Source organism: Achroia grisella, unplaced genomic scaffold (assembly GCF_030625045.1).
Source record: "Achroia grisella isolate CSIRO2021 unplaced genomic scaffold, CSIRO_AGI_Agris_v1 utg900, whole genome shotgun sequence".
Taxonomy (NCBI): Eukaryota; Metazoa; Arthropoda; class Insecta; order Lepidoptera; family Pyralidae; genus Achroia; species Achroia grisella.
The window spans coordinates 2133234-2145617 of record NW_026713059.1 but is presented as its reverse complement, the minus strand read 5'-3'; the positions used below and the strand labels follow the sequence as shown (position 1 = coordinate 2145617).

General features: G+C 29.3%; 1 protein-coding gene across 3 annotated transcripts in view; it reads left to right on the top strand.

The window, feature by feature from the left end:
• LOC131853156 (uncharacterized) overlaps positions 1 to 12384 on the top strand; it is a 97588-nt gene that overhangs the window by 34516 nt on the left and 50688 nt on the right. The gene's annotated exons all lie outside the window — the stretch shown is intronic.

Sequence of the window (12384 nt, the reverse complement as noted above, 5' to 3'; positions counted from 1 at the left end):
AGAATTTGATATAATTTTCACTATCATTTTTAGAATCAATAAAATATTTTTTTTTATCGAAGGTGTGTATGCGTACTAGTAAATATTAACAATATATGTATATTCATTATTACCACAGAGAATACCCAGAAGTCAGAAACATAGTCAGAAACATACTGCTGATATCATACTTAATATCACATCTTACTAGAACATAGTAAAATGTGGTTAATATTTTACTAATATATGGTGTGATCCTGATGAGATGAGATCATACCGCGCTGGCTGAATTTAAATAAAAATATAATATTCTGAATAATAAAAATATTGATTGATTGTCTTTTGTATATATATATAGCTAATATTAAAGTAATAATAGTAGTTACGCAGGTAATAAATTTATATGTCAAAACTACACGGACTAAATTTGAAATTCTATTGTCCTTTTACGCAGATGCGTTATCCTAACGTTTACTAAATAAATATAGAATGGCACCAGCTGCTCTCGATATTTCAGGGGTCTACACATGGGATGAATCTAAATTTACCTAACTTTGGCTGTCAGCCCAACTGTACAACAATAGCAGGCTATCAGGACTATATGAGCCTTTGTATTGGTATTCAAACAAAGTGGTGGTGTACAGTCAGTTTTGTAGATTAGGTGACAGGGTCAGTAATAAAAATATCTTGTAACTTATATTGCGAACTTGTTCTTGGAATTTAAATTTATCAAAATATTGCAGATTACATAACTTCTACAAGCAACCGTCCATGTTGCTAACCATGGTTGATAAAAAGTAGCACCTTTCCCCATCATATATTAAGGTATTAAATTACCTTTACATTTATAATATTAAAATAACAATTTTAGGTATTTAAAAAAAACATGAGTTTTTCAAACAGTGTAACATAAATTTTCAGAAAGTATGTAAGGCAGAAATGTATTCCATTGTCTTACTTTACCATTTAGATACTGATATTTTTTTAGGGAAACTTATATTATTCTCTAATATTTTAAATACCTGGCTATTTTTCAATATTGGCCAATGAGATCTGTTTCATTATCTGATATTATAAAATAGTTAGATATTTCAAATATTCTAACATTTCAAATTGCAAGCTATTCATATAGATAATTAATAAAGTGTTATAGAAGCCGTGCCTTACTCAATTAACGATAACAATAATAAATAATTAAAATTGATGTCGAAACACGTTAGGCCCTGTGAAATCGTTATAATAAAGCCTTTATACACTGTGCAAAGGGAAATAGCAGCAATTTAACACCCCAAAGGGATTGTAAATCTAAGTAATTTATATTAATAGCCCAAAATTCGGGTTAGTTTTGCAGTACGGTGCGCTGTTTGGGGACCGATTCCAATGTTAACCAGATGATATTAAATCATAATAAATCGCAAATGTTTTTGTCTCTGTCTTATTGCGCATTTAAGATAATATTTTCCTTGTAAGCATTCTCTGTTCGAGTTAGGAGCAGTGCCTACTTGATTTATGATTTAACGAGTTGTTCTTCAGAATAATTTAGCTAAAATTACCTAAACTGCGTCAATGCGACATATAAATTTTGACATCAGTGAAAAAGAAATATTTACGACTATTCTTTGAAGACTCTTTCTGGAGGAAAATTTCTAATGAATATAAATAACCTCTACTTATGTATGGACAATGTAATAAAATTCAAATATAATTAAAATATTATTGTAATCTGATTGTTGTCATAAAAAAACTCATAATATATCACTACAACTGTTAACCTGGATGGGATAAAAGGCATTGCCATTGTCGACGAAATTATAAAACGCATTCCTTGATATTTGAATGCAACGTGTTGGGGACGAGCCTACCGCTGTCTCTCAGACTTTTAGTTTTATTATTAGGATTTCTTTCGCTAGTCAGTGAGTCAGTCAGAACTATAAATTTACTCATAGGTATTACATACATATACATATACATAGTATACATATTATACATTGAAAATACCAATATTATTACTTCAGAAATAAATTATACTCATAAATGTTTGTGTCGTGCGAGGAATCGAACCTGCGGTCATCAGACGTAAGGCGGTGTGCTAAACCGCGGTAGTCGTGGTGAAGGTCGTCGTTATTCTATGATAATTTCAATTATTCGCATTAAACTACTAAACGTTTTTTTAAACTTTCTGTTAGGGAAAATACTTTATGTGGAAGTCTGTCTCGTACCTATAATCTTCGGATTTCTTTGGCTTCTAACACAGGCCTCGGGTCTTGAAGATTTTTTCTCTAGTTTTCCAGTTTTCCGCCGTACGGTCAGTTATGTCATAGGTAGGGGGGGGGGGGGGGGAAGGAAAAGCGCGGTTACAGAAACTAACGGACTCTAATATAATAATCTGTGCTTACGAGAGTACAGGGTAGATTTTAAAACACTTTCACATTCACAATAATAGTTAGATTAGATGATTTACATAATGTTCCGTAGTAATATTTATTTTTACATAAGAATATTAATTAATATTATGATAATAAAGTTAATAAAAAGTCTGTCATTCCAACATGAATAACCTTAAAAAAATAACGCTGTTTTAATAAGACGACTCAATTTATTACTGTAATAAAGTTTCAGGGCCGTACAATATTTTTTTCTTCCGTAAGCTTCAGCGGTGAGTTAATAAGAACAACATAATAGGCAAGTATGAAATATTTTTGTCTACCCCTCTATTTCAGGAATAGCTAACCTGTTTTATTTTTTCTCGTAAACAACTATACTAACGAAATTATTTACTGAGAATGTTATTTCTGAGATGGAATAAGATTTACCTGAATATAAAAAAGAAAACAAGAGCACGAACTACTCGTAGATGGGTTAATCTGAACTGCTTGAGGCACATATTTGATTTTAATATATTATTAACCAGGTGAGCCTTATAAAGTTGTGTATAAGTTTTTTCTTTGAGGACTAATTAAAACAAACAAAACATTAATTTTTAAGAGAAGCGTGTCGTGTATAAGTTAAATCCGTAAGTACCCATTTTGTCAAGCCGTTTTGGAGATTAGCGTACACAAACATACAGAAAAATAGATATCTAAAAATCATATTAACTAGCAGTTAGTCTGATGAATACCAAACATGTTAATAAGCCAACTAGTGGTAAGTGACCACAGTTTGCTATGTGCATGGGAAGCGCAACGGTCAGTCTTAAAAAGTCAGTCATATTGTTGATGGCGGAACAATCAATGCCTTTGCCTTTCTAATTTAAGATTATAGCTTTATGTTATATAATGATTCTTTATTTATGTGTATTACTTGCACCCAACGTTGTATAAAATACTCAAACAACTGCTTTTGTTTATCCTATCTAGGATTATGTACAGGCGACTGTTGCCTGCCAAGTTGGATTGGAATATAAGCATTATCGAACCCAACCTGCCACTCGAACTACCTTGATTATACTAACTAGGATTACATCGCGTGCTGCCTACCACATTGAATTCTAATGGGCTTATTCGAATCCATAGTGCCAACAAACTACAGCTAAATAAAAATTTATGAGTAGAGATTATATCAAAAATTAATACCTTAATATCTTGGTTCCTTTGGTTTATTAGTTGGATTATTAAGTATTTGAAGTGGAATTTGTACATCACAGGCATGTCCAAGTTCTACTTTATTTCTTTCTTCAGTTATCAGTAAATACTTTTGACTTTTCATGTATATAGTTAATTACTTAAATTATTTTGTCTTTGCTATTGTTATAACTATAAGAGTCAACATTTATTTTGTTCAATTCTATTTAGTTCAGTTTATTTTCATTTTACTACCAATAAGGAGAAATTTCTCTGACGACCTCATTTTGAATTACAATTCAGGCCATAACAAGACTTCTTTTTTACAAAACAAACCCTTTTCATAAAAATAGGTAGTAATTAAAGTCGTTTCATTACTGGCTAAGAGAAACAAAAGAAAAATTAAAAATAAACAGTCAAATTTAGAACCTGTTCCTTTTTCGAATTCACTTAATTTATATTAGCATAATCGCATAAATTTAATGACATCTTTACCCTTAACATTTTGAAGTGAAATTATTATGAAAAATGTACTCATGAATAATGAGAGTCATTTTGTTCGCCCTCATTCTGTGGGAGTAATCTTCGAGTTATTGCGACAGTATTAACGCGAGAAATAAACATTGGGCTTAACATAATGAGTTACTTCATATTTATGACGAAATTAGGTATTTTGATCACAGTGAAGATGTTGTTTGCGTTCGTAGATATAAATAATGGGAGTATGATTAATAAAGATTTCGTTTCCCCTCGATATATTATGGTAAATTTAGATGTTTTAAAGAGCAGTTAGACTCAGAGAATAATGGATGAAAGCAGGCTAGTTACAAATTATGTTGTATCAAAGGAATAACACATGAATGTCGACTTAAAAAAATCTTATAATCGTGGACAAATGAATATCCAAAACATAAATCGTAGAAATCTGTTCAATTTCAAATAATACATAATGTTAAACGTTATTTCAAAAACTAATTTCAAATTTAATAAAAATACACTGCCAAGTAACCGCCTATTACAAGAGAGTCCTCATAAACAGTTCAGTACCACAATGACTAAAGTATCGCCTTAATTGGGCACATATATAGGCAATACAGAAAAAATACAATCGATACGATATCAATAAAAAAAATATGATATTTACTCTTCATTATTCATTGTACAAAATTATACATAGAAATATTTGTTAATAATTATAAAAGGCGGTCTTAGCTATAGTGCTCTCTCTCACAAACAACCTTTGACATTTTTCTGACAATCTGACGTTTTTGGTAAGGGGTATGAATAAATAAATTACTAAACCCTTTTGACAGTTGAAGTCAGTTGAAAAAGTTGATATTTATGGTAACCTTTTAATAAAAGTAACGAATTTATTAGTCATAAGGTAATTTTAAAATGGTGTACGAAAATTACTAAGCACATTTAAGTACACAATTTTGAAATCATCCTTCATTTTATATTTAAAATTAATATTTTATTAAAAAGATTATAATACACTTGTATTTGTAACTTTAATAAACCTTCGTTAGTGATATAACCTTCTAACATTTTATATTCGAATTGAATATAAATATTTATTAAAAAAAAATACGCTGACGTAGAGTATCCGTTTTTAATAAATCTAGTTTATTATTAAATGTCAAGCTACATGAAGATCTCTCAAATATGACATTAATAAATTTAATAGCCCTTAAGGGCCCTCGCTGGTTCATAAACTTGAGATATTTTTGAGCTGTTTTTATAAAATTAGCATATTAAAATGTTGTTTTACAATGACAATCAGGGGCAGTTTTATATATTCATTTATCAATATTTAAAATAGAAGTGTTCTTCTCGTGTTCTATATGCATTTGTTTTTATATCACATCTGTCACTGCGCTCTGTTGTATTAAACGTCCACAAGCATCTCTTTTTTATCATTTATTATTACTCGTAGCCTATTTATCATCAATCTAATGCTTACCGACATAGGCTTAGTATAAAGTTCAGTCCATTGACTCAGTTATTTCAGCCGCCAAATATTTTGTTTCCTAAGATGTGTTTCGGTTGAATGGTGAGATAGAGCAGCGAAATTATAGGGTATGACACCTTGGTTCACAGGAATGAAACGGACAAAAAAGTTGTATTTCATTATTAGTGTTGCGATGAATTTGACTGTTAATATTTTGAAGATCAAAACCAAGGTTTCTACTTATTCTTAATGTTGAAGCTATCCAGAAGGCTTACAAGTTCCTGGAATATAATGTAATTGTTACAATGATATCTTACTGTTTATTTTTGGAAGTCACACTCATATTATAACAGCTGAATTTCGAATCTTTTAAAGTTGCGCCCGTATCATTCAGGTTTGTAAGGGTCAAGATGTCCATAGACATAAACTACTACTAGTTTTCTTACATTAATTATTAGTCGTAAAGATTTTTTTTATTTAAGGGGAACGGCTAACAGCTGACTGACAATCCGATGATTGATTACACGAAGAGCACTACAGATATTACCTTATCATGTGACTCCTGTCATATTACTCCTTTTATACGTTGCTATTCCAGAGTACTGAGATTTCATGTCTCTTATCCTGTAATTTCCCTGATTTATCTGACCCTACAACCGAACTAGTTTGGCTGTAATTGAAGAGACAGGTACCCACGCAATCGACTTTTTACAGCCTACTTTAAGTTGATATCCGACCAATATTATCTTTATATATAAATGTATATAACAAGATAAATCTATTTATGTCTCTGTTACTGGTTGTCCCGGAAACAAGGCTTCACGTCTTCTCGTAATATGACACTATATTACCTTATGACATTATAATGTAATACCCTTGGATAATGCTTTTGGGATAGAGTGCTTATTATTTTCACGGAATAGGTATTGGTACTTTAGTTTTCTTTCATTAACAATGTAGTTACGTTGTTTGTGTTCCTAATATAATATGAATGTGTTATTTGCTAAAGGAATATTCTTCTTAATATTTAATACATTCAGTCTATTCTCGTATAAAAGTCTTCATTCACTATTTCTATATAATTAGTGGGCTTGCTATACTTATTTTTATATTAAAAAATTCAATGAAAGTAACGTGATTTCAGTCAATTTTGTAAGTACAGTTAGAATTTACGAACGTCATAAATAAATAATTTGAGACGGACATTAAATTTATTATTATTCAAATCATTGGTCGTATACTTATCATGTATTTATATTTAAATTTTAGAGCAATGTATACAACAATAACATTCACATGTAATTATGTATCATAATTTTATAAAATTATGAGAATAAGATTTATTGATAGATAAAAAGTTTTAGAAAACTGTTGTTAACATTTTTTTATAATAATAACATAACATAACATAAAACGTAGAGTACAATACTAAAAAAAGTAATCACTGCATTTCGACATGGAATATTTGAAACTCCAGATTTGCAAGAGGTCTCGATTTGATATTCTGCAAAAGTTCGTATCCTGATTTGTATATAAGCATTGGTTCGTCACGTTCATCCGCTTTAGCGCACGTCTCCTATTTCCTTTTCAACTGTACCAATATGTAGCTACGTAGTTACTCTAACAATGAATATTTCACTATAAATATTTCATTATATGGCAGATTAACTTGCTTAAAATCGCGTAAAATTTTTGTTGTTGGTAGTCTATAATACTATTTATCTGTACACCAAATTAATTCATTTATAAAAACCTTCTAATATTTTAAGCATGACTCAAGTACAAACATTCAATTTATATTTAGAAACTTTTGAATATTAGATCAAAATAAGAATCTGATAGACACATTAGTAGTTTAAAAAAATCGCAATCTGGATGTACTACTTAGAATATACTTATTTAAAAATGTTTATCTTATATAATAAAAATATGAAACGTTTAAAATTATGGTGAATCATAAATAAATAGTATAAATTTCTAACATAACAACATTCAGAAGTAATTAATGTTGCCTACTGACTCATTCCTTTGAACAAGTGAAAGTTCGCGCAAAATATAATCGAGCCTCTGTTTACGTATGAACAAAGTTATAATGAGTTGAAATGTTAGTATTTGTTCGCCCAAATAAGCTTTCGTGACTTTCTGTGAAATATAACTGTAAAAATTTCACTGTTATTTCACCAATAACTTCATAAGTTTTTTAGGTTAATTGGCAACTTTAAAATGTTTTATTTTTCTTCTAATTGTAATTAAAAATAACTAAGATGTTAATTTTAAATAGGAATTGGAACATAGCCATAAAATATGTTCATCTGGTTTAACGCATATATATTGTATCCAATTAGTTCATAAGTGGAATGAACAGTTTCAGGGACCACCTGATGGAAACTAACTATTGCCTATATAGAAGTACATGAACAGTATATCATGGAGATTACAAAATATATTATGACATTGTCATTATTCCTTATCACAAAAGTAACATGTCTCCGTACTGTCTAATTATAATTTAATTTCTGTTATATCACTTTTTAAACCAAAATCATAGCTTACAAAGTAGGTTGCTTAACAGGAGAAATTTTTAGTTTATTATTATTATTAGTTTATGCAAATGTATCCATATAGACGACTTTGTAAAAAGTCGCCATTTATAAAAACAATTTACATTAATACCGTTTTGTTCATGATTTAAACATAAGAATATAATATTAACTGCATCTTTGCGACAATTAAACTACAGAGTATCGGCGAGATGTTCCTAATCCACGATTCTGTTTAACAACATACTTAATGTTGTTTATATTGTCCTCATCAAGAGGCAGTGTTTGCAATAGAGATTGACATTGTCAATATCGTAATCTATAGATTACATCCTAGTTCCAACTTATATTACAAATGTGCGTGTAAAGATATTTAGATTCGTGTTAGTGAGACACGACAAATGGGTGATATTCATAAATACATGTAATATGTACATGTGTGTCATATGCTTAGTAAAATAGCATTCTTTGACATGTGGTAGATTCATGTTACTAAAACACGGCAAATGGGATATATTTATAAGGAATGTGGTATAGATATGTGCCATATGCTTAGTAAAACAACATTCTTTGAGATGTGGTATAACATCATTATTGTACAAATACAATATACAGGGTATGCCGCGATATTTTTTTTGTAGGTATATCCTTTATTAGATTATTCATATAGCTAAATAATCTGGGCTAACTAATTACAAACATTAACTAAACAAAGCCTGCATTATTACATCCCATCAAAAACATAAATGTGAAACGATAGCCGAGTTTAATAAATATACACAGAAAATAGACATATGCTTCATTAATTTTGTTTATATGTATTTATAATATAAAAAAATCCTAAAACAATTCAGATAAGTTTGTATTATGCATAGTCGAGCATTAGTAATTCATAGCATATATAGAATATTCAGGCGATACAGATAGATGACTTATTTGATTGTATCTATTAGTATATTTTACGAATTAATCATTTATGTATATTGATATTTATTTAAATCGGAAATTTTTTGTTTGTTAAAATAAATATATTAAAATATGAATTTGCTTTTATAAAGTATTGAAAATTATTTTGAATTTTGAAAATTCAGACACATCGTGTTTGTATGTAAGAGTAACAATCCCATAATATTTATAATGTAAATAGCATATAATAAATCAATAACAACGTAACGAAAAAGTAAACTTCATAAATCGTCCAAACAGTAAATTTAAACGTACGATCATTTTACAAACTCAACGGAAAGCAGAAACTTACTTTTACGACTTCCATCTCAAGAATTCACAAAACTACCGTAATGTTGAAGGAAATAAACTAAAACGTAACCACTATCCAGTCTGTGTGTCAAGGAAAAATCTACAAGCATAACTGTATTTAACTCAAAGATATTGCTCGCCATAAATTCACTTAGTTGCCTCAAGATCGTAAAGTTTTTACATCAGCTCGAGTTACAGTGTTATAATGCAAATGAGTTCTATAACTCTCCGGCTGGTCCCCTTAAATCTTCTCTACTTTGCACCGCAACTTAACAACCCAATCTTAGTTGATTCTGACAGTGATAATAGCATAGAAGCAATATTGGCATTCAGTGTTATGTAAGAAAAATATCTTTAATTTATGTAATATTTTCACTTATTTCAATACCACAACATTTTTTAAACCAGCGCCTCGCTGCGTCTTCGCTCCTGATATTATTGTAGAGTTCTTTATAGTTTAAAGTGAAATTTAAGTTTAAGTAGCTAGTTAGTTTAAGTAGGTAGTACTAGTTTAATTAGTTTAGTAATTTAATTTAAGTGAAAATACCTCACGTCACTTCCTGAGATATGTAGCTTAATTTCTATAGATAATATAATTTTCAAAATCGGTTTACTATTCTTTTGTTTATTTCTAATAAAAATTTAGAAATACACTTAAGCTTTTTTTATTACATAGTGAAACAAAGTTATTGTTGATACAAGAGTATGGCCAATAATGATTAAGTACTAAATCAGATTTTATTCGGGATTTTCTTCAAAGTTTTCTTCAGTTAATAAAAGCGGATACAAAGTTTCAATTTGAACGTATCTGTTAGACATACAACATACAAAAGACTTCCACAATGTCTGAGCTCCATCCCAGATCCCCGAAGCCATTCCGTTTGCGATACAATTTACCAACGAAAGCTATCAACAGTTCAATCAGATTACATTTTTCAGACACAGTACCAGGAACATCGTAGTTCTATTGAAATACAGACAGAACTTTCTAACGCATGACACGCAATCTTCTAGTAATCTTATATCAAATCTTAATCTGACATTAAAATAGTTCGTTTAGGAATTCTATTTTAAAATAAAATGTCAAGGATAATATGGGGAACTTAGTATATATAGATAAAAATAGCAAATAAATAATATTATAAAGTTAAAGATATCATATGTATATTATTTAGTCACTTATATAATTACATTTTCACTTATATAATTTTTCAGAAAATCAGCCTTCTTACTTTTTTTTACCGCTCGCTGAAATTGAAAATATGTAGAGGTTATTATATATTACGTTATACTTAATAGGAGGATATGAAATATGGCTTAAAGACAATATAATGATCGACGAATGTACTATAATACCCACAGTTGTAAATACAGCAATGGCAACAGTGGATCCTTTCGCAAATACAGCTATCTGATAATAGATTTTATCAGAGAGGGTTTTCTAAAACAAATCTGAAAGTTTAATAATGTTTATTGCTGTCAAATTTATCATATGTTTTAATTTATTATAAACACCTTCACATTCAAATTCAACATAGCAGGTCTAGCATACCGCGGTCTCTCGGATATTTTGTTATTAATGTCACCATCCCCGGGGAATGGGAAATATAAATTTGAAATACAAATTTTTTTTTGTGTCGACCTGATCGAAACTCACACTTTTTTGCCCAAATACGGGAAGGAAACCACGGGGCCGTGACGGTCTCAACGTATATTTTATTGACTACTTTTTTAGCTTTAACAATTACAAATTGAACTATCAATTTTAGGGTTACAGCATCCGCGATATTACATTAGGACAAAAACGACCGAATTCGAGCAATCAAAACGATTCAGTTTGCTTTTGTCGAGAAACTATCTCCGGTACGCCATAAAATGTTTTATGGTCAATACAAAACTTGTTTTTATAGTATGTTTATATGTCGCCAACTAAAGAATGAATGTGTTATAGTGATGGATGTTGGTAATTCTACGCATACGCATTTATGTCAATAATATTATGTTGTTAAATTTATGTATAAATGAAAATATATACAAAGACTAGTCCAATTTAAAGGATAATGAAATTACTAAGTTTTTTCTTTTTTAAGGACTTAATTCTGATTGTTTTTCACTTTTGAATATAAATAATTTTTTTTTACTCGTTAAAATGATTATATATCTAACCTATTCTGCTGAGTAAGTGTGATTTGCTAGTAGGCTCCAGTACCGTAAAAGATATTTATCAATAATTATTTTATATTTATTAATAAATTGTAATTTGAAACAAGTAACTGTTTATTAAAAATTATACGCTCCAAAAGTTGGTAGTTGGTATATATAATGCAATTCTAAAATTGTACTAAATGTATTGCAATTTAAAAAACTCGCCTGAGGAGATCAGGCATATTAGAAACGGAATAAAATTGTTAAAACAAATTATTTTTAAAATGTTTATTTTGGTTTCGTAGTTAGTCTAGCCTTAAGTAAAATAAATCTTGTTTTCTCCACATTAACATTAAGACAAATTGAAAAAGAAATTGTACGGCAAAGGAATGATAGGATTTCGCTGTCTCTTTGAGTAATCACAAGCTTCTTTTTTCGGCTGTATTTTTATTACTTCATTAGGATTAGTTAAATTGGAAACTTAAATTTTAAAGTAAGGTTCATCAAAATTTGTAAATGTATTCGAAAATTTCCACTGGGTATAAAACCCTACTTTTTATTTATTCAACAGTACGTATATATATAGTTATTATTTAATTGTTTTTAATGAAGATGTATGTTTACTTCTTTTTTATTACAGATTTATAATTTTCTTAATAAATATAAATTAATAAGCTTTAATTAGGTTGCTCAATTTCGACACATTATTTTATACGTTGGATCCTTAGTAATCACGAGGAATAAATATTAGATTTTAACAACTCTTTCACCTACCAAAGCTATATTTGCGAAATATGGATTGTATTACGAGTAGGCAGTGTATCTTTAGATACATCTAGTCTAAATTATATACAAAAGTGTAGCCGACTCGTGTTTAAATAAATTCATTAAAAGCAGCGTATCAAAGAAATAACGGGCAAGAAACTCGTCTAAATAAACGATAACAAAGAAC